Source organism: Protopterus annectens, chromosome 2.part0 (genome assembly GCF_019279795.1).
Source record: "Protopterus annectens isolate FY-2018-M chromosome 2.part0, PAN1.0, whole genome shotgun sequence".
NCBI classification, from domain to species: Eukaryota; Metazoa; Chordata; order Ceratodontiformes; family Protopteridae; genus Protopterus; species Protopterus annectens.
In genome coordinates, this window is record NC_056728.1 from 1,009,079,730 (window position 1) to 1,009,105,044 (window position 25,315).

The window sequence follows — 25,315 nt, forward strand, 5'->3', positions numbered from 1 at the left end:
ACTATCTTGGGTTTCAAGCAGTAAATCTGAGCTCTGAAGGGACTTTTTTCCCTCTACTGACGCAAGAAAGCAGATCAAAGACTTCTTAAAATAAGAACACTGTCTGAGTGCCCAAAAACATGAAAGTAGCCTAATTACAACTAATAAATCAAACAGAAGTACAACAACAAACAGTAACAGCTAAAGCAGTAGAGTGCAGCAAGAAACACAGCAAATAAGCACATATATCAGAGCAGCACAACTAACAAACAACTGAAAGTGTAATTAAGAACTACAGTTTTAGATATTCAGATCTGTACGGATATGGATTCAGCACAATAGTCAGATGCAGTGGTAACAGTAAATAATAAACTTTAAAATGTAGAATTCAAGTGCAAAACTCTATAACATATGAGATGTGAATCAGCAAAGAAGTGGGATAGAAATGGAGGTATATGAAGCAGTCACTGAAAAAAAAGAAACTGACATGAGTGATAAATACTCCATAATTTCTGGTTCACATGAAATATGAGATTTCATAATTTCTGTCCCCTTTCTCTCAAATTACAAATAATAATATAAATAATATAAATGAAAAAAAAACAAAACAAACAAAAAAAAAATAACTGCAACATAAAGTCAAATTATAGTAATTCAAAATAGTTTGTACTACAGCAATCTCCAGCACATACCCTTTAAACAGAAACATGATGTGCATGCCATCGTGTTGTTCATACTGGGGAAGCTGCAACTAGTGAGTCAAACGTTACAGCATTTAGTAGACACAGATTCAACCAATTGCCTACACACACACACACACACACACACACACACACACACACACACACACACACACACACACACACACACACACACACACACGCAAGCACCCACGCACGCACTCACTCGAACACACGCACACACGCACACACACTATACACAGACATACAGGATTCTTGATAACGTTATAGTAGATGTTGATGATTATTGCATCCTCTCCAGATTAGAGCTCTTTTACTTTTAATGAAGTTTCACAATATTAAAACACTGTAATGCATGATTATACATTGTCAGTACTCAAATCATAAACATTGGTAGGTCTTGATATAAAGAAAACATTTGACAGAGTCAGATGGGAATTTATGAGTAGGACAATAGAAGCATTTGCATTCCTTGATAGAGTAATCAAGTTAATAAAGAGGATATATGAAGGGGTTAGAGGTAGGAATTAAGCTGACAGGATTCCTCTCTGACAGCCTGGATTTGGAAATAGGAACTAGCTAAGGATACCTTCTTTCTCTTTTGTTATTTGCTTTATATTTCGAGCCTTTTGGCAAATATTACAAGGACCTCACAAATTCAAGGATATAACTGGTATGTCACTCCAGAAATGTTAGCTTTATTTGAGGGTAATATTATTTTGCACTTGATAAATTAAAAAAAAGCCATTTTAGTATTTTGGGGCATTTTGTTCATTTCAGGTTCTCAATTTTATGAAGATAAAACAATGGTTATAGTGACAAACCATGTACCCACAAGTGAACTGGTTCAGATACCTATGTTTATGGGGACATGATATAAGGAAGTACTGAAGTGCGTAGATTAAAAAATTGATGCTGTTATAGCAGGTAAAAACATGTAGGAAAAGTCTAAACAAAGGTGATACAAAACTGAGAAAGTTGATTGTGGATATGGATAGTAAGATTCAAGTAGTGAAAATATTTTAGTCCCTTTTATTTTACAGCGGGCCACACATTTTTTATCAATGAGAGGAGAATTTGTAGGTTATAATAATAAAGTTGAAGAAATTTATTTGGGATGGAGAGAGAGCAAGAAGTAAATAGGATAAGTACACTCTCCCTATAGAACAAAGGGGTTCAGATTACCTGATCCGAAGGGATACTTTAGAACTATGCAGTAATAACAGAAGCAGAAGCTTATAAAGCCAAAAAGTGATGATGGCGATGATGACGACAAGGAGGTTTAGTTTGAGAAATAAGAAAAGACTAGAACTTTGGATGCAGCTCCTTAAGTAGAATAACAACAATAGCATATTGATAAAGTATTCTAAGAACTAAGACAATGCAGAAATGGAGAAACAAGATTTTTACCAATATGGATGACTGGAAGTACAGTTACTCAGCTTCTAGTGTGCTATAATTGCTGTCAAATCTTCATCTTCACTAAGAGTGCTGCAGAAAATCTGGCTTTGAGCTAAAGCTGTTACAACATCTTTTGTTCTACAATAGTAGCAGCTTATGTGCTATAGGATCCCTCTCTGTGATTAACTCTGATGTCACAATGGTAAAGCTGTCTTCACAATACATTTATGTAAACAAGCATATTCTATATGGTACTGCTGGTTTTATTTTACATGCAGAACATAAAAAGGCAACCAAATCAGTCATTTTATAATCAATATGTCACCTAGTATGTAAGAAAAAAGTATGCAGTTTCTAAGCTAGGTACAACTTGAGGCTCAAAAGAGTCACAGTGTCTCTTTAAAAACTCAAATAAGTAATAATTCAGGAACTCTTCTGTTTACACTTGGAGAAGAATGTCAAGCAATTCCGGTTGCACCTATGAAATATGAGCACTGTAGTGGGTAGAGAGTTAACAAAAGATCAGGCATTATTTAGAAATAAGATGGTTGATAGGTAATGTTAGATATAATCCATTCCTTATCAGATACCCTGGGTGGTACACCAGGTGTCCTGTCACACAAGCAGAATGAAAGGGAGAAAAATGACTTGGTACGAGAAAATGTTTAACTAGCTTAGTAAACAGTGCAAGACTCCAGCATGAAAGTTTTATTTTGTGATTAGTTTTCTGCTGTTGGATGAATTTTTCCAAAGTTTCTGGTTATTCTGATTCATTCCTTATGAAAGTAGCTCATATTCTCATATTTGATTGCATCTAATTTTAATTATGTAGTGTTTGCTTTTCTGTTTGTTAATCAGTTGAGCAGACTATTCCAGAGATGTATTTGGACCGAGGAGCATAACAGGCTGCACATATTCACATTTAAAGTAATGCAGGCTGTCAGACTGCTACTAACTGTGCCTTATTTCATCAGCTGAAGCTTAATGTTACAGCAGTCTGATGCATAAAATATACTTCTCTAGGTGACAGTGTCACCAGAGTACAATTAAATGTCTTCTCAAAAGGTACTGCATGCAGATTGCCTGGGACATCTGAGGTCAAAGATATGATGCTGATGCTGAAGGAGCTCTCTTTTAGTTTGCTAGTTATTCTTTAAATGTTGCTCCCTGACAATTATGATGCATCCTTGGTGACCAGTTAAGCAGGAATATATGTCTCAAATGGTTTGGCATGTTATAATAAAACTTTCTGAAGAAAATAGTTTATGTAATTATTCTTAAATGCATTTTGTGGATGTACATAGTTACAAAGTTAAGAGCTGCATGTTACAGTTTGCATGTCTGCTCAGTGTAAACAGTTTGTATGTCAGTTGTATGTTTTCTGACATTTTCTTGCATACGTAAAAGGCATAACTATCAGCTTATTATCACAAGTTATTTACATTGTGCCGGCAGTCTCAGCATATAGCATTCTGAAACATTGAAATGGTATTGGGGAATGTGGCTACTGGATGTTAATTTTCAGATTCTAAGTGAACTTAAAGGTATATAACTAGCTAGCAGCCTGAATAAAACATCTCCACATGTGTAGCAATAGTTGTGGATATACTAACTTCATTTATAACTTACTGGCTGCTAAGCTATTTCCACTTGAATCTATCTTCATCCTGCAACAGAGGCTGACTTACCATGAATGCCATAAACTTAGTCAGTGCCAGCAAATATCACTTCCAGAGCAAGTGACTTCCTTTCTACACATGTTGCATTACTGATTCAAGTATAAGGAAAACATTGGGAAAAAAATGCTACCTCTTCCATGCACTAATTATCATGGAAATTGAAAGGATCATCACAGAAAATCCTGTGACTATGAACAAGAGTCAGAAACTATGTAAAATAAATGACGTAAAAATTATTTTTGACTAGGAACTGAACACTTTTCACACAAAGGGCATAGTTTGGGAAGACAGTCTTTTGTTTGGCTCATTGGTATAGAGGGATGAAGCCCTGATGGATTGATTAACAGCTTGGACCTGGCAAAGCTGATAATAGTGAAGACAGGAATGCTGAGGCATTGCCTGTTTGTCAGTCTCAAGGGACAGAGTGGTGGGGCCTTGTTGGGGAGACGACAAAAGGGCTTTACCTATGAGCAATCAAAGTCCATTCATTTGACTCACCGGTTTAAAAAAAATGAATATCAGAAATGGTGCATTGAAACACTATAAAACCACACAAAAAATATTTTTTACAGTAGGGCAAGTCCCCCTGAATCCCCATGTAGATAGTATGCCCCCCCCCCACATTATATATAACAACTCAGTGGTTGCATCACAGTGAAGAAAGGATGACAAAGTCCTGAAAACTGCTTTGTCAGCTCACTACAACATTAAATGTTTGCATTAAAATCACTCATACACAATGTGTCAACCACATGTAACTATGCCAAAAAAACATTATGGACTCTGGGGTTGCATGATAGGTGGGCATAGCAGAGAAATTTCCCCAAAAAAGAATGGGCAGCTCTACCGTTTCCCTTCTTGTTTTATATTAGGTTTTAGGTAGAAGTAATGGCCCAGTATTTCTGAGGTTAGCCCAGCCAGGTTTAAGAAATATGAAAGGTGATTTGCTAAATATTTTAATTACTTTAACAGTACTCACCATATTCAAACTCAAATAACACAAAAACTAAAGCAGATACATCTGTACTATAAACATGATAGCTCTTTCGGGTGGATACCCTTCCTCAGACAACATACACCAACTCTAAAACACTTTATATACATTTTAAAAAGCTTATTAAACAATTAAACAATTAACATTTACATTTAACCTGCCTTTTTTTCAAGGCTGGTTTTAAAGGAACACAGTTATGAAGTCCTGGTGCAGTATCAGCAGCTAAATTTAAAATCCATTTAAGCTTTGCATATTCAGTTGTATTAACAATATCACCCCCCTCCTACCTTCATGTATTATTTGCATTACCAAAAATGAAAAACTATGATCCAGAAAACATTTAATATGTTGGTATAAGGCATTTTTCTCATCTTTTAATCTAATAGAGGACATATGATTTAAAATTCTGGTTTTAAATTTACAATTCATTTTCCCCACATAAAAACTTAGACATTGTTTACATTGTGCAACATAAATCACATTTACAGTATGACAGTCTGCATAGAATTCAAAATTATATTTTCTGTTAGTAGTTGGTTGTATAAAATGACCTACACTTTTATGAAATGTGCACGCCTTACAATGTCTACAGGGAAATGTACCTAACCTTAAATGCTTTTTGCTACCCTTCTGCCTTTTGTCTGGTTCATGACATAACAGGTCCTTTAAGTTACTTGTTGTTTGTCTTTCGGCTTTTCCTGGTTAGGGGTCACCACAGCGGAACTCCGGTCCGCTAATGATTGGCAGTAGATTTTCACGAACGCCGAGGTGCCAGCTCGACGTTCAACCAAGGCACACCCATTTACGCATGTCTTTCGAATGCCCACCCAACCGCGGGGAGGACATGCAGACTCCACACAAAAGGCACTCCCTGCACTCCAGCTGAGAATCGAATGGGAGAACCTCTTGCTGTGAGGCAACAACATTACCGCTGCACCACCGTGGATACGTCTATATACAAATTTGGGTTCTTTGTCTATGCTATCGCTTAGACTTCCATCACTTAAAGGAATCTTCCAATTTTGTTTGATAATATTACTAATATCATATATATTACTACTAAATTTTAATGTCACTTTAGGCTTATTACTATACGGATGAGAAAATTTAACTCTTATCGGTAATCTTTCGTGAATTATCTGAGAACCATGGTTTTGCTCTATTGTGTCTTTTTAGGACTACTTCTTGTCTATCCTTGCCTAGTATTTGTTCATTATAACCCTTGTGTAACAGATGTTGTGTCAAAATATCCATTTCCGCATCAAATACATCATTGTCTGTACATAGGCGTGAAACCCTGAAGCATTGACCCTTCACAACATTGCAAAAGGTAAACTGAGGATGCATGCTATGAGCATCCAAGAAGTGATTCTTCCAACATTCCTTTCTAAAAAGGGTTGTTTGCAGACTGCCTTGCTGGTTTTTAATAACATTCACATCTAGAAAAGCTATTCTTTCACCACTAAAATTAAGGGAAAACCTTAAAAAATCGGTAGTGCTATCCATGTATTTAACATATTCCTGCAGGGTATTTTCATCACGGGCCCACAACATAAAAATATCATCTACAAATCTAGCATAAAACATCACATATTTGTTTGATAATTGTAAATCATTGAGCAGATACTTCTGCTCCCAGTATGCTTACACCAGATTTGCGTACAAATTCGCACACAGTGTACCCATAGCAATACCCTGATTTTGCTTGTAGTAACTACCATCACATATAAAAACATTAAAACCAGTCTTAATGCTTCTATTATCGAACATTTCATTTTCTCATCATATAAATCCTTAGCATTCATAATTTCCTCAATAGCTTTAATGCCAAAATCATTACTAATAACTGTAAACAAATTGTTTACATCTAATGTAACTAATAATGCATCATTAAGAGTCAAGTCATGACAAACTTCATATAATCTAGACAAAAAATGTGCAGAGTCTTTCAATATATTTGGACACAATTCAAGTAAGGGTTTAAACTTCACTTCTACCCATATCGAAAGACATTCTGTGACCAACCTCTCCCTGAGACGATGGGACACAATGGTGGTGCTAATATATTCTTGTGAATTTTCGGCAGCGCTTTAACTAGGGGTACTATTGGATGTTCTATATGAAAAAACAAGAATAGCTCTTTATCTAAAATATTGTCTTTCAATTTAGCTTTTAATCTAGCAGTTACTCCTTTAATAATACACTTATTCACCAGTGGAGATATCATTAAATAAATAGTTTGATCATTCAGTAAACTCATTAGTGATCTGGTATAGACCTCTGCATTCATCACTACTATCCCTCCCCATTTGTCCACTGGTTTTATCACTATATTGGCATCTTCCATTAGGGTATTCAAAGCTAGTCTTTCAGCATTGTTTAAATTATTAAAACGACATTGCGCATGCTCAAAATATTGTCTGATATCATGCTCACAAGTTTTGAAGAAAGTTCTTACAGTTGGATTCATTGGGAGTACAAAAGTACTTGGCTGCTTAAATACATTTTCTATATGCACACTTCCTTTAAACATATAATTTAAGACAACATTCCAACCAAACCAATTCAGATCTAAAAGAACATCATTCAGTGCAGAAGCTCTACTCGGCACAAATGAAAGGCCTTTACCTAGTACCTGCATTTGAGCATTTGCTAATTGCACAGTAGATAAATTAAAAACATTGTTAACATTATAAGGGATATTTTCATAATGACCAGAAAAAGTCAATTCGTTAATTTCCGTTGTTTCACCTCTCTTTGGGTTGAGCGTCAGCTCTTGTATTCCTTTTTCCTCACCGGCACGGGAAACGTTAAAAGTTGTCACACTGTCCATATTCTTAGTAGATCTTGTGGGTACTTTCGGTCGAGCTCCCAGACCAGATGTTGACTCAACCTTCTGCTGACTGACGTCATGAACTGGCGTCTGAACGTTTTTTATCAGCTGTTCCTCGGCAACTGAGGACATTGCTGCTTGCTGGTTTTTACAAGATGCAAGGATTTGTCATTAGTTAATTTGTTTAAAACAGTTTTCTCTGCTTGGCTTAAATTATAAAACGCTTGCAGCAATGAGCATGCATGTGTTTGTGTATATGTGATGGTGGGTATCTGTGTGCTTATGTTAGTCTGTGGTCTTGTTTTCAGAAGCAAGCTGTGCTAAGCTGAACAAACTGAGGATGATCCATGACAGAAATACAGTGCAGGTGATTCCATAAAATCAAAGAAATTGGTGTATATTGTAATGTAGATGGTGTATTTTCAGTGTGACCTTCACTGATGGATGTCCAATTCCAAAACACAATGTCGGCATGGTATGGAAATAAAAAGTGACCGAACATAATGGAGGTACATGTCATTATATTCAAATAGATATAAGTTAGAGATTATATTGACTGAGTGGAAATTTTTATTCTCATATATTACGATATATATATACAGCATCCTGAGGGTAAGCTGTAGTTGGTGGAGTTGCTGCAGAGTATAATCAAGAATGACCTTGCAAACATATCCTATACCTAGAAGACAGCTAGCAATGTGATGAGCCAGGCTGCTATCAAATCAGCTCTCTCAAATGGAAATTATGGCTAGAAATAGGTTAAACAGAGAGCTTGTGAAGACTATGTGTGTGGCAACTGTGTACTCCATATGTCTTCATGTGCTCTGCTGGGTAACCCAGTCACTGTAGAAATTAAGGTTTGCCTGAGGTATACTGGCCTCAGCAACATTCCAGTGGCATATATTGTAGGAGGTATCCCAAACAGTGGCTAATTGCATTTTAATTCAGTTCTTGGCAGTCACGTGCTGCAAGACAGATGACTACATCTATTTTCCTAGTACACTATGAAATAACAGACTGCTGTGGAGTAAAAGGAGTAAGAGTAAGTGAGAGAATCCTCATCTTGTATTGTGGTACTGGGCATCTGTTGATGGTGTCTTGTTTGCTGGCAAACACTGTGCTTGTCCCAAAGACAGTAGTTGCTGCACACCTTTGAGCATCAGTCTGTATCTTCACATTACTGCCTATATCTACAGCATTTGGACATTGCTGCAGAGGCAGCGCACAGGACTGAGTACCACTGTTGGGATGTGCAAAACCACATAAAACTCATAACACATAAATTACTACAGGTAGCAGAGATATGAGGCAGGGCAAGGCAATAATGGCCTATGCGCTACTGTGACACTGCTTAAATACAGGTGAAACAAGCTACTCCACAGAGAGTGAAGTACTGGCCATATTGCCACACAGTTGAACATTGCCAGCTATGACCCTCTGTATGCCTGTATTCTTGACTGTCCTGGAACACACAGATTTTGTGTGCCTCTGTGTGCCACCTAATCAGTTGCCTTAGCCTGTACACAGTGCTCAGTGCAGTGTCAGTTTTGTGATTGTTCATGTCCCTGTAAAAGCATACGTACAGCATCAGAGAGACACCCACTTAGATCTATCAGACTGGCGCATGCACTTTTACAGACACAAGATGTCATATGTGGAAGCATGACACCATTACTGTCACAGCCATAGGGGTGGGGGATTCATGTGGTCAAGGTCTTCACATTCTCCCTTACATAACCTGATACAGCCACTGTAAAATACAGTTTCACTGCCCTTTGGGCTTGAGACCACACTGTCCAGTGCAGGGCATGGAGCAGGTCTTCCAAACATTGTAAACTGCATGTCCTTGGCCTTGGCCATGCCCTGTCCATTGGACACATCAACCCTTGTATCAAAGTCAGTGGAAGAGCCACAGGAAGTACAGGATGAAGATGAACTGCAATTTTGGAAACAGGAATATAATCCCATAATTATAGTTACCTGTGTAATGTATCCTAAATGATGGGAACCACAATAAAGGACAATCCCTACTAGCCTTCTGTGGACTGACAGCAAGGATGAACTATTAAAGTTAAAAATCAGATAAGTGGAGGTAAAGGTGCTTAACTTCCTGGTGACATCATACGTGTAAATGGATCTCTTTTTCTCTTTTCTGAGCTTTGGATTTTAAAATCTTACAATCTTAAAATCTTGAAATGAAGGTATTCAGACCTCTCATCTCTTCTATTTTCTGCAGGTCTGTAGCACTAATACCATTATAGCACACATTATTATGATACTGAATGGTGGAAGTACAATGGTAGGGTAGTGGTACGGTAGTGTGCATACCTGCTGGTTGAGTGGCCAATGTCACACCACCAGAAGAGCCTGCAATGAGATGTACATCAACAAAAAACTCTCATATGCAAACCATCAATACAAAATGAACATGGAAAATACATTACCTGGTCTGTCATCATCAGAGTGGCCACATGCATCATTGCAGAGTTTGCATTTATAATGTACATGTCATGTCAGTAATATATGCAGAGCAAACAGCATACTATCAGTACCCTGCTAGTGTAGCAGAAAAATACATTAATGTAAAATTTCTCAGTACCTGGGGACACCAAACTCAGTGCCCTCTCCAGGGACTCTGCAATGTTTCAATTGCTGATGGATGGAGGCAAGAAACTACAACTTTGAAAACTGAAATAAACAATCTGGACAAACAAAGTTAGCATAGTGTTAGGAAAGATCAAGAAAAATATGAAGAAAGTTAAAAGATATTGAGCATAATATAAAACAATTTTATAGATACATAAGGTGTGGAAGGAATAAAGACATACAAATTGATAAACTGTGTGTTTATTTCTAAAATTTATTCTCAGACACAACAGAGTATGCATATATTTATAAAATCTTATGCAAAACAGTCTGGGTCTACAAAAGGGTGGTAAGTTAGACCTTATTCCGGTACATAGGGCATTTAGAGACAACCTCCTCTGGGAATGTTTGAGGATATCAAAAAGTAGTAGAGAATCATCAGACAGCCTAAGTAGAAAAATGCTACAGGAATGAGAAGTGTACTAAGTGGTTCTCTGAGAAAGCAGCTGATGCATGGGTTAGACTACCAAATTACATACACAAGTACTAGTTTAGATATTTTTAAGAACAGCCCGGATACCTATTATGGGAACAAGTGTTTTGGTATATTAGCAGGCTAGAAGGGCATTAATGCGCATGCTTGAAATATTTGTATGCGCATATGTATGTCTGTATATCATAGCATTTGAGAGGTATGCACCCAACTGTTCAGCATAAACTGTATGGCCTATACATGACCTTTGCAGCCATTAATATTATTTATGGTTAAATAACAAACTACTTCCTCAGTTTACAGCAGAATGCAAAATTCAGTCGGATGCTTCTTAAAAATCTATACAACTTTACTCAGGCCTCATTAGGCCAGTCATTGAATATAATGCCCCCTTTGGCATGTACCTGTCCAGACACATGCAACAACTGGATTGCCCACAGACAGACCTTACTAAAAGGATACAAAGCCTAAACAACATGCCCTATAGGAACTGACTCAAAGCCCTGTCACTATACTCAGTATCCTGCAGACTGCTTAGAGATGATCTGCGCTTGGCATACAAGGCATCCTCTGACTTATTCCTGGTGGATTTACTGTACATTAACAAGTCAAGTGGCATCAGAAATACTTGGTCTAGGGATCTAAATCCCTTCTGCAATAAAAAGAATTGTTTGGAGAGATAGGTACATTTCACAGAGGATAGCGCTGCTCTGGAACCGACTCTCTATTCACATAAAACAAAGTTCAACCCTGTCCATTTTTAAGTACAAGTTAGATCTATAGATGGGAAACAGAAAATTTAACCCAGGACTGCACTCCATATTATTAATGCTTAATAACATGTGTGGCTCCATTCAAATTATCTACTGTATCATCCCAGTTATTCTCATTAGCAGTAATATATGTGTGTGCAGAGCTCATTGTAAATGGTGCCACCTATACTGAGCCAGAAGATATAGCAAACCTCCTGGTTGATAAATTCAGCTCCAACTTTTCTCCTGTCTCCCCTTCAACCTTCCCTCAGGAAATATCATCAAATATAACTCCCCCTACTATCACTAGGGAACAGGTCTTCAATGCTCTCTCTAAGACCAAGAACACTACATCAATGGGCCCAGACAATATCCCAGGATGCCTTCTAAATAGTATGAAACATGACCTATCAGGGCCTCAGGAATTATTACAAAAAACACAGCAAACACTGAATCCGAGAACTCAGTGGAATAAATTCAAAATAGAAAAACAACGCCAGGCACCGTTCCACTCGTTTATTGCACTTTAGTGCCTCGGCCAAACAGCCTTCAAGAAGTGAAACACAATACATAAAAAAACCTTCCCTATATACAAACCTACAGTTAATTAATTTTCCAATTATGTAATAAAACAATTAAATTAGACACTTCCAGTCCAACTCTAAATTAAGTCCTTCTGGAAGAAGAGTGTTGTACTTTAAAATATATATTGCTTCTTTTGTTAGAAGCATGTTTTTTAACAGACCTTCATCTCCAGTTTTAACAGTCTCCTCTTTTTAGTCTCCTCTGGAATTATTATTTAACTGTAGCCTGCAAACAGGTTTTGTGTCTCATGAATGTAAAAAGGCAACAGTCATCCCTCTGCACAAATGTGAGCCATCTACAGACCCTGGAAAATACAGACCCATAAGTCTCACTAGTCTTATATGTAAAGCCATGGAAAGAATTATCATGGAGATGATCAATAGAGATAAAGTAAACCTCCAAACACTGGACCCAACCCAGTTTGGTTTCATCAAGGGCAGATCATGCCTACTCAACCTGGTGGACTTCTTTGAGGGGGTCACCAAAGCAATGGATGAAGGCAAAATCATTCACACTGCCTACCATGACCTGGCCAAGGCATTTGACACAATACCCTACTCGGGCATTGCTGACAAACTCAAAAGGTTAAGTACAAACCCGTATGTCACCCGGTGGATAGCCAACTGGCTCACAGACAGGATGCAGGAAGTTAGAACTGGGGAGTACACATCTACAAAGAGGCCAGTCACAAGTGGAGTCCTTTTTGGCATTTACTTCTCAGAAGTCAAGGGCAATGTCAGTGGTCACTGGCTGACTAAATTTGCCGATGATTGCAAATTAGGAGCTGTCATTGAATCTCACACTGACATAAATGTTCTCCAGGAGGGGCTGACACAGACAAATAATTGGTATCAGAGCCATGGACTGAAACTAAATGCCATGAAATGTATAATAGTATCCTTTGGGAAGTCATCCATCCCTGGAAATATCATATTGACAGCACACCCCTTAGAGTTGACCCAGTAGTCAGGGACTTAGGGACACACATAGATTTATTTATTTATTTATTGATTTGCAGTTATTTTACCAGGATAGTCCATTGAGCTAAGGAACCCGTTTTCAATGGAGTCCTGGGGAGAAAAGCTTCAAGACAGATATAATGAAATTTACATTGAGAAAAACAAATTTACATAGAAAAAAATGCTTTTTTTTACGTAGAAAAAAATGTTTTTGTTGAAATTACAGAAACATCAGAAAAACATTGAAGTTATGCTTATAGTTTCTAAGTAGATAATGAGAGTACAGTACAATTTCTGAAATAAAGTAGTAGTATAGCATTACATTTAGACGCATACATTATTGTGAGATTAATAGGGAATCAAAAGTAAAATTATTAGCAGCAAGGTTGACACTGAAAGTTCAGATTCTGAAGAAGAGTGACACTTTAATGGTTAGGACATATGAAAATTAGGAATATAGCATATCATTAGGAGAAAAACCATTTCTGAGGTAATGCATGGCATTTTGGGTGTAGAGTAGAACCATTTGTGTGGATATTTTGTTATATTTGAGGGCAGTAGTACTATTACATTTATATTAGTGAATTAGCAGTTTTAGTATAGTTCAGGGTTTTCAGCTGACAATTTTTATGCATCTGTAATCTTCTATGTACACAATCTACTTTCTATAGGCTACCTTTATATTTTCTGTTTATGTAAGCTTAGGTAGGATGGGAGCAGGAGCATATCCATTCTGACACAAGATATGAGTGTAATGATGTTTTGAATGATGAAAGGCAAGAGGTAGTGCGGATGGAGGAAGGAAGAAAGTTTCAGAAGCGTGCTAGGGAGAAGGCTAGCAGGTGATTCCCAGCTGGGCATGAGGGTTTATATAGTTTAATTAGGTTTTGGGAATTGGATCTTAAGAGTCAATTTGGTATATACATTTCAAAGGTATTGGCTAGGGATGGACAGAGAGATGGTTTATAGATGTGTTTATGGGCTTGGTTAAGTTGGGTATAAGTGAGGAAGTTGGGTAGCTCTAGGCAACTTAGTTGGTGAAGGGAGTTACAGTGGTGGGAAGAGGCCTTGTGACCAGAGGCAAACTTGGATATTTTGTTGTAACAGGCTGCGAGTTTTGTTTTAAAGGAAGATTGCAGATTGGTAAGGATAGTTGCCCCATATAACAGGGATGGGATAAGGTATGTGTTAGCTAGTGTGATTCTAGTAGAGGGAGAAATGAAATGGCTGTGGTGGTAGAGCATACCTAGTTTTTTTATGGGTTTTTTTGATGTTGGTTAATAGATGCTTGTCACGTTTTAGCTGGTCATTGATGACTATTCCTAGTAATTTTGAGTCGGACACAATTTCAAGGGGACTATTGTTTTTGCATGTAATTATGAATGATTGTTTGTCAAGTGGTGATCTTTTAGTGGGGCTGAAAAGCAATAGTTTAGTTTTAGAGGCATTTAGAGCCAGATTTTTTTTTAGCATCCATCGCTCAGTTGCAGAGAATGCGGTTTGGTTAAAATGCGAGAGATTTGAGAGGGAGAGGGATGAAGAGATTATAGTGGAGTCATCAGCGTATTGAATAAGACTGGAGTTGGGGATGGCTTGATGGAAATCATTAATGAATATGTTGAATAAGAGGGAGCCTAGAATGGAACCTTGTGAGACGCCTGTGGTAGTATTGAGGAAGGGTGAGGTGGCCTTATTCTATTTAACTGCTTGTTGTCTGTTTGAGAGGTAGCTTGAGAACCATTGGATGGAGGAAGGAGAAGGGTTTAGTTTAGTGAGTTTGGTGAGGAGTAGGGAATGGGAAATAGTGTCGAATGCCTTGGAGAGGTCGAGGAGAAGAGTGGATATGAAGTGACCAGAGTCACGAGCTTTATTGATTGTTTCAAGGAAGGAAAGGAGTGCTGTGGAGGTGTTGTGGCCAGGCCGAAAGCCATGCTGTGTAGGTGTTAGAAGTTGATTATTGGTAAGATAAGGTAGGAGTTGTTGGTGTACACACTTTTCAAGTAATTTTGAGATAGGGGAAAGGATAGCGATTGGGCGAAAGTTTTGGATGTCTTTATTGTTGCCATCTTTATGGAGAGGTATAATGAAAGCTTTCTTCCAGAGTTGGGGGATGTGACTTTCTGAGATGGAATGGTTAATAAGTATGCTGATGGAAAGAGCGATAGCTTTGGAAGCTGCTTTTAGAAAGTAGAAGGGGATTTCGTCTGGGGCATTTGATCCAGGTATTATTTTTAGGAGTGTTTTTTTGATGGTGCTAATAGATATGGGACTGATAGTGAAAGGTGGGGTTTGTGGACTTGTGGCATTTTGGGAGGGAGTAGCAGGTTTGGCATTAGTTGTTGAGTTGTTGTTGAAGCTTGATGTTAGCTTATTGATGGTATCTATGAAGAAGGGATTAAACTGGTTTGCTAAGTCCATATCAGATGCATTTAGGTTGGGACATGGATTTTCAGTTTTGCCTGGGTTGAGGAGAGATGAGATTCCTTTCCAGAACAGTTTGGGATTGGTACTATGGCTAGTTTGAAGTGTGGTAAAGTATAATCTGCAGTCAGTAGCGATGAGTTTTTTGACTTTGTTACGTAAGCTCTTATATTCGATGAGGTTGGTGATGGTTTTATTTTTTTGATAGTGTGTCCAGGTTCTATCACGGAGTCGCATGACAGTTAAGGTGTTTTTGGTTAGCCATGGGACTGGATTATTCTTGATGCACTTAGTTTTAAGTGGGGCAACTGAGTTTAGTAGGTATGTAAAGGTGATAGATAGTAATCTAGCCTTTGATCATCACTTGTCTACAGTGGTGAGGAAATCATTCTATGTTGCGCAACTTATAAACAAAGGTATGGTATCTAAGTCCAAGGAAGTCATTGTTCCACTGTATTCGGCATGCATCAGACTTATCATTGAGTACAGTGCCCCCTTTGGTATGTACCTAAACCAGGCATATCCAACAACTGGAACGTCCACAGAAGTACCTCACTAAAAGAATACAGGGCATAAGTAATATGTCCTATGTAAACCGCCTCAAGGCCCTATCCCCATGTATTCTGTCTCCTACAGGCTTTTGAGGGGAGATCTATGCCTGGCATACAGGGCATTGTCAGACCCCACACTGATGGACCTCCTGCATATCTACAAAACAAACAATAGCAGAATTACCCATTTAAAAGACTTAAACCTTGCCTGTGATATACATAGGACTTGCTGGAGAGACAGGTATGTATCCCAGATATCCCAGAGACTATGACGTCTATGGAACAGGCTCCCTATCCATGTGAAGCAGAGCTCCTTCCTAACCCAATTCAAGTGCAACTTGGACAATTGAATGGGAAACCGGAAATTAATCCCTGGTTTGGCACCTATGTCTCTAATGCAAACAGGTAACCTTTAAATGGTTCATCTCCCAGGCCTATGCTTACACTTATCAAGGATATCAGAACCTTTCTGAGATTTGGGATACATGGCTAAGCTTAAAAAGGCCCTTGTGGTTGTTAGCCTAGTAGACACCTATGAAACGATAAACCTATATAATTATTGATCATGGAATGGGTAAGGCCAAGCTATATCCAAATGGGATTGGTTATTTTGGTCATAAAAAGAGAAACTGGATAGGCTTAAAATGGTCTGCAAGAGCAGCTAGCCTAGTACTTAGCTATGAACCTATGAACAACTGATTGCATCTTAAACATGAGTAAAAGGCTTGCATACATTACTAGGATGAAATTAATGCAGGTAATGTGAGGCATTGCTATATTATTAACCAGTAAAATATATGTAATGTAAATGATAAGTGCACATCTGTGTGTTGTAATGCAAACATGAAATATAGTCTGCAAATACTCTGCAGGTATGTGATACACTTTGTTATCTAGATGTTTCCTGCATTTATATGAGGACTTTCACAGGTACTTCACATAATAATAATAAATATATATATATATATATATATATTTATATGGGTCTACTTTGTTTCGTTGAATCTCATTTCACTGAATTTCATTTCACCCTGACCACATCGCTGAAAACACAAATTACTGAAAACTCATTTCACTGAATCTCATTTCACTGAACTGCAGTTATTATATATGCACTGTGTAGAGAACTGTAAGCAAGTAAAAGATATATGCCCTTTTCCCCACTGTAGTGCAATTCTAGAGTTAGTATATATAGTTAGAGGGGGTGTGGGGGGCACAGTCCCCCACTTGGTTTGAGTACATATTGTCTTCTGGAGAGAGTTAGTCATTGGTGTTGAAAGTATACATGTCTATTGTTTAAAATGTATTGTTTTGACGTTTTTGGTAATATACAATATAAAACAAACAAGGTGGGAGGCTATGCCCCCTCAATTATATATACTAACTCCAGGATTGCACTACAGTAGGGAAAAGGGCATATGACTTTTAGTTGCCTTACAGTACTCTATACAGTGCCATATATACTAAGTTCAGTTCAGTGAAATGAGATTCAATGAAACAAAGTAGACCCACATATATATATATATATATATATATATATATACAAACACACACACACACACACACACACACACACACACACACACACACACACACACACACACACACATGCATATAGGTTATCTTATCCAGACATTTACAGGATATCACATGTTATGCATACAGTAACACTATTAAATGCATTTGATGAACCATATTGTACCAGTGCAGTTGGCAGATACATATGTGTTGTGACTGGTGAGATCTTTTTTTTTCCTAAGTCTGACATTTATTGCATGAATTTAAGTATATATACTTGTCTATATGGTGTTATACAATACATTTATACCCAAGAATCTATGCCTAAACTTGCTTTGAATATGAGGTGGGCCCTTTAAAAACTGTTGCTGACCAACTGCTAAGTATTAGCAATGAATGCAAATGATATAGAAGTTCTTTTCCAATGCATGACTCCAAGTTTATACTGCTATTGCCATGCTTGTTATATGGGTCATTCACTTTAGTTTTATATGTGCATGGCGCTGATACATACAATGATTATTCATGTATGATATTAATTTTATGGACACAACATACCAGTACACATGTATTGTTCCCTTATACAATTTTCACCCTAAGTAGTACGCACATAATACATGGCTTACTGTGGAATGAGTGTTTTTGGAAAGAAGTGCACCATATGAGTCTTGTGGACTGCAAAATTGTTATGATTCTAGTTTTGTTTTGTGATATGAAATGCTATGTGTATTTTTTTGTATGTATGGAAAGATATCAGCACACCTACCATGGCATACATATGCATGCAGATCAATGATCAGTTATACATTCATATGTTTTCAGTACCCTGTTACACATGTATACACCACTATGATGTGCTGAGTATGTTTTGTTCTGCCCCTTCAATCAGTTGGTAGATATGATGGACATTCACTGGATAAACACACCTAAGCATACATTAATAGCACACATACCTTCACTGTTATCTGTAGTGCATACTAATGAAAAGAGTGTGTGTGTGTGTGTGTGTGTGTGTGTGTGTGTGTGTGTGTGTGTGTGTGAGTGGTAACTCTATGTGCACTCCATGGGGTTGGATTTATTTAAATTCTATATAGTTTTCATAATGTACTGTATAATTGTGAGATGCAGACTTGTATCAAGTCAATTAGTCCATTGTGCGTATGCATATTTCTGGGACAGTGCAGTACTGAAATGCATATCATCATGAAATCTTAACAAAATCAGGGACAAATCCAGAAATACCTCAGGAACAATCATGGATACTTTTAAAATGTTACTGCTATTAACTTTAGACATTGACAGAATAAGAGGATGTGAATTAATAATATACATTTTCTGAAATAAAAGACGTCTATAACTGTAATTATTGCATTATTTATTAAGTGTAATTGACCACCTTATTTACAAAACTCATCAACTTTAGGAGGAATTGAAAGTGACACAGCTAAAATTTGAGTCAAAAATCAAGGACAGATAACAGGTATATATACAAATGTCCATTGTATTACTTTGCCTATGAATGCGATTATATTACCTTCTTCTTTTTTTGGCTGCTCCCATTAGGGGTCACCACAGTGAATCATCTGTTTCCATTTCTTCCTGTCCTCTGCATCTTTCTCTGTCACATCAACCACCTGCATGTCCTCTCTCACCACATCCATAAACCTTATCTTAGGCCTTCTTCTTTTCCTGTTACCTGGCAGCTTCATTCTTAACATCTTTTTCCCAATATACTCTGCATCCCTCCTCAGGACATGTCCAAACCAACGTAATCTTGCCTCTCTGGCTTTGTCTCCAAACCTTCCAACCTGGGCTGATCCTCTAATATACTTATTCCTAATCCTGTCTACCCTCATCACACCCATTGCAAATCTTAAGATCTTTAACTCTGCCACGTCCAGCTCTGACTCCTGCCTTTTTGTCAATGCCACTGTCTCCAACCGATGTAACATAGCTGGTCTCACTATCCTCTTGTAGACCTTCCCTTTCACTCTTACTGGTACTCGTCTGTCACAGACCACTCCTGGCACTCTTCTCCACCCAGTCCATCCTGCCTGTACTCTCTTCTTCAACTCTCTTCCACATTCACCATTACTCTGAACTGTTGATCCCAAGTATTTAAACTCATCCACCTTGCCACCTCTACTCCCTGCATCTTCACCATTCCTCTATCATCCCTCTCATTCTCACACATATATTCTGTCTTAGTCCTGCTGACCTTTACTCCTCTTCTCTCTAGAGCATATCTCCACCTCTTCAGGGTCTCCTCCACCTGTTCCCTACTCTCACTACAGATCACAATGTCATCTACAAACATCATAGCCCATGGTGACTCCTGTCTGATTTCGTCTGTCAACCTGTCCATCACCACTGCAAACAAGAAAGGGCTCAGAGCTGATCCTTGATGTAATCCCACCTCCACCTTAAACACATCCGTCATACCAACCACAGACCTCACTGCTGTCACACTACCCTTGCACATATCCTGTACCACTCTTACATACTTCTCCCTACACTCCTGACTTCCTCATACAGTACCACAACTCCTCTCTAGGCACCCTGTCATATGCTTTCTCTATGTTCCCAAAGACACAATGCAACTCCTTCTGACCTTCTCTGTTCTTCTCCATCAACACTCTCAGAGCAAACATCACATCTGTAGTGCTCTTTCCTGGCATGAAACCATACTGCTGATCACTAATCATCACCTCCCTTCTTAACCTGGCTTCCACTACTCTTTCCCATAACTTCCTGCTGTGACTGATCAGTTTAATCTCTCTGTAGTTACTACAGCTCTGCACATCACCCTTATTCTTAAAAATCGGTACCAAAACACTTTTTCTCCATTCCTCAGGCATCCTCTCAATTTCCAAGACTTCATTAAACAATCTAGTTAAAAACTCCACTGCTATTTCACCTAAACATCTCCATACTTCCACAGGTATGTCATCTGGACCAACAGTCTTTCCATTCTTTATTCTCTTCATATCTATCCTTACTTCATCCTTGCTAATCCACTGCACTTTATGATTCACTATCTGCACATCATTCAACCTTCTTTCCCTCTCATTCTCTTCATTCATCAACCCCTCAAAGTACTCTTTCCATCTGCTCAACACACTCTCCTCACTTGTGAGTACGTTTCCCTCATTATCCTTTATCACCCTTACCTGCTGCACATCTTTACTAGCGTGGGACCTCTGTCTAGCCAATCGGTACAGGTCCTTTTCTCCCTCCTTAGTGTCCAACCTTTCAAGCTATATTTTCAGAAATCTGTAAATTAGGTCAGACTGTATATCTTATTTAAGGCAGTTTGGCAACTGGCAATATGGCACATGAGATGCAAGTCGCACTGATTTATATTTCTGAAAACCTACACACATGCCCAAGGACAATGTGGTCTGCAGATGTGAAACAGTACATGGATGACTGATGACCATCTGCAGACATAAAGGGCAACCTATGCAGGAAGCTATGTAGGCACTGGGAGGTTGATAGAAACACTCATATGTGCACTGTTATGTGCACTGTGTGGTTGACACCACTGATGTGTTTTACAACCCACTACAATGCAGTGCACACCTAATGAGTCAGCACAACTAACCATTGTTGATGATTTACAAGAAAAGTTGACATATATGGAAGTTTCACCTCCTCTTGAGATTTTTCTAAAGAGTGATATTCAAATTAACCTGGAAGGGCCAACAGCTTGTTCACATTATATCAAATTTAAGACCATTGGTCCTGATCTCCAAATCATTAAACTTTTTGTGTAAACTCGTAGCATTGCTTAGAAGGCATTTCAAAGCAGAATACATATTTATCTCCTTACTACCCCTCCTTGTTCCTTCTAAAAAAGTTGAAGAGTCTCATTGTGTCTTGCTTAGGATCTATTGCCAACATGACTAAGAAGTAAAACATTTTGGCCAAAAAAGTTTGCTTTAAACTGTGCTTTTCTCCAACTTGTTATAACCATAACTGCTTTTCTGAAACATTGCCTTCTAATAATGTCAGTGAAAATCCTTGCAACCTTAAGTAAAAGGTGATTTTTTATGTGGTGCAGGGAATGCATCACAAAAGGATAGGACACAATTAAAGGCTTCACTTAAACATAGAATGCTATTAATCAAAGAAGTAAAGGTCCATTCATTTGTCCTTCCTACATCATCATTTCCATCAACCACTATCAATACTTCATTCTTTCTTTTCCTTGCTCATTTCTCTAAAAAGGTCTCTGCTATATCTTATTGTTCACCCATTTAAGGATGAAACAGTGATATTTTCCTTCTTAAACATGGGAAATAAATTTCTTAGGCCTCTAAGCATTGAAACTCCAATAATGAGAAATTCTTGTTCCCCAGTTCAGAAGGGCTAACGTTCACTATGTGGTTTTCCCTGATAATAATGAATCCTGTACACCAGAAGCATAGATCTCAACCTTTTAGCATTAGCACAAAAAATCTGGACAAAGTCAAAAATAATTGGGGGGGACAAAGGCCCAAAATTAAGGACACATTTTAAATATTGCTTGTTTTAACTTAGAAAGTTGCTAGAATAAAAGGTTTAACCATACATTGTCTAAAGGATATGAAACCTAAAACTTAAATGTCTGTCATTATTTAATGAATTTAGCCTTCATTGATTTGCCAGAAAACAATAACTTTCATGAGGAATGGACCAAAAATAAGAGGCAAAAATCTGTCCATTCTGTGAACATCTGGACAGTTGAGTGCTATGACCAGAACTACACACCGATCCCTACTATTATTTACTAAAGTATTTCCAAGAGCCATGCTTCTCTTCTTAACTATTTCCCAACTTTCATTATCAGTTAATGGCATTGTATTTTTTTCCCCTAAAACAGCTTTTTTATCCTGAGAATCAGCTTCCTTATTCAAAAAATTCAAACTGTTTTAATGGTTTACTTTATCTAAGTCATTTACCTGATATATGAAATTGTCACATTCAAAATTATCTTCAGTAACAAGAACAACGGGAGGTGTAACATTATTTGGAAAATCGTTTCCCCAATAATTTACTGTTTGCACTACAGAATCTTTTGTTTTTGTCAGATAAGAATTTATAGTCTTCAAACTCTGAGTAATAACCATACATTGAATAATACTAAAATCAGTCTGGGTTTCATGTTTTTTAATAATTTTTATAACAAGAAACAATATGATTGGCTTCCAGGAAGTTCTCAGTTTGAGCACTATTTCTACTAACTACAGGGTATTTATTCATTGGTTTTTGAATGTTTTAGTCCAATAAGTCACTAAGGCTGAAATTATCAATTTCATCCATAACAGAAAGCTTGTGATATGAATGATTAGCAAAATAATGAACCAAATAAACTCTTAAAAAATAACAATGAACAGTCAATAGGAACAAAACCTAAAACACTACTTACTTTTCCACCTCACTCAACATAGTTAAGCTCACTGCCATTCATTATGGTGCTGAATCAGTAAGCTCTCTAACAACATGCCCCATCCAAACCCCCATTAGCACTAACATGAACTTCCTTCCTTCATGTTAAAACAAAATCAAAAGTAAAACACTGATCATTGCAATTAAGTCCAACAGTGAGGGAGCTACTCAATCCACCAACAGTACCTTTCCTAGCACTACAGCCTTTCAGTTGAGTTAAAATAGACAGTAACAACAGTGATTTCATCTGACATGATGCTTACACATTCAGCAGATAATCCATCTGTGTACATGTCATGTCTAAATGTTAACAGTTTATACCATACACGCATGCATTTATTATCATACACTGAGACTAGCATACACAGACATAAGACTATAGGCCATGCTAAAGTGTCTTGTAAATAAAGACAATCACAAATTGTTGAATATTATGCATATGTTGCTCTGATTGCCACAGTTTTGTATCATAATGCACACTATGAACAATGCTCAGTCATGGACACATAGGTAGTATATATGCACAGCCACAAGGCAGAGCACAATTATGTTAAATGGAAGTCATCACTTTGTCATTCCATGTCAGGGCAGTTATGATACTATTCCATGTTAGTACAGTCATGATGTATTCCATGTTAGGGCTGTCATGATACCATTCCATGATTGGGCAGTCATGATACCATCCCATGTTAGGGCAGTCATGATACCCTTCCATGTTAAGGCAGTCATGATTTCCTTCCATGGTTGGGCTGTCATGATACCATTTCATGATAGGGCAGTCATGATACCATTTCATGTTAGGACAGTTGTGATACTATTCCATTTTAGGGCAGCCAAGATACCATTCCATGTTAGGGCAGTCATGATACCATTCCATGTTAGGGCAGTCATGATACCCTTCCATGTTAGGGCAGTCGTGATTTCCTTCCATGTTAGGGATATCATGATACCATTCCATGATAGGGCAGTCGTGATACCATTCCATGTTAAGGCAGTCATGATACCATTCCATGATAGGGCAGCCAAGATACCATTCCATGTTAGGATAGTCATGATACTATCCTAACATGGAATGGTATCTTGGCTGCCAAGATACCATTCCATGTTAGGATAGTCATGATACTATTCCATGTTAAGGCAGCCAAGATACCATTCCATGTTAGGGCAGTCGTGATACCATTCCATGTAAGGGCAGTCATGATACCCTTCCATGTTAGGGAAGTCGTGATTTCTTTCCATGTTAGGGCTGTCATGATACCATTCCATGATTGGGCAGTCGTGATACCATTCCATGTTAAGGCAGTCATGATACCATTTCATGTTAGGGCAGTCATGATACCCTTCCACATTAGGGCAGTCATGATTTCCTCCCACTTTAGCACAGTCGTGATACCATTCCATGATAGGGCAGTCATGATAACATTCCATGTTAGGGCAGTCATGATTCCATTGCATGTTAGGACAGTCATGATACCCTTCCATGTTAGGGCAGTTGTGATTTCCTTCCATGTTAGGGCTATCATGATACCATTCCATGAAAGTGCAGTCATGATACCATTTCATGTTAGGGCAGTCATGATACCCTTCCACATTAGGGCAGTCATGATTTCCTTCCACTTTAGCACAGTCGTGATACCATTCCATGATAGGGCAGTCATGATAACATTCCATGTTAGGGCAGACATGATGCCATTCCATGTTAGGGCAGTCATGATACCATTCCATGCTGTAGTTACAATAACATTCCATACTTTGGCACACATTATGTAAGTATAACTTTTTGTTTCCTTTAGTGTATGCATTTGACCATTGGTGCTGTTTTCAAATGTATTTTGCCTTGTCAGTCGTTCCTGTCAGCTATATTTAACTACATATGTAGGCATTGCTGGGACAGCATTTCCACCTGTGTGTCACTTGTGTAGTTTATGTTGTTTTCACCATAGACAAAGCATGTTTCATACATAATAGGATTCCATATGCTTTACATGTATTACTATGCACCATCTCATTCTGTTAGTGACACACACAGTGTGTCACATTGCCAAGAAAATTACCTTCCCATTTCTATTTGCCTGCACAACATTCCAAGATCAATTAATGATGTTGTTTGCAACATATGTCAACACTTTGCACTCATTTGGTATATCCATTGGTCTGCAGTCCATGTTTATGTGATACATATAGTAAACTACCCAGCATGAATTGTGTTACAAAGCTGAACTCTAAGATGCTTATAAAAGTAGACCATGCATTCACCAAGCAAATCTAATAGAAATTAGAACAGCATACAATTATTTTTTTATTTTCATTCTTCACTTATGACTCTTCTAATATTCTCAATTATTTCTCTTCTACTTTTTTTGTCTTCTTCCTGACTCTGGGTCATGCTTTAATTATAATTTCTTGGCATTTTGCAGTTTGTGCTCTGTGTAC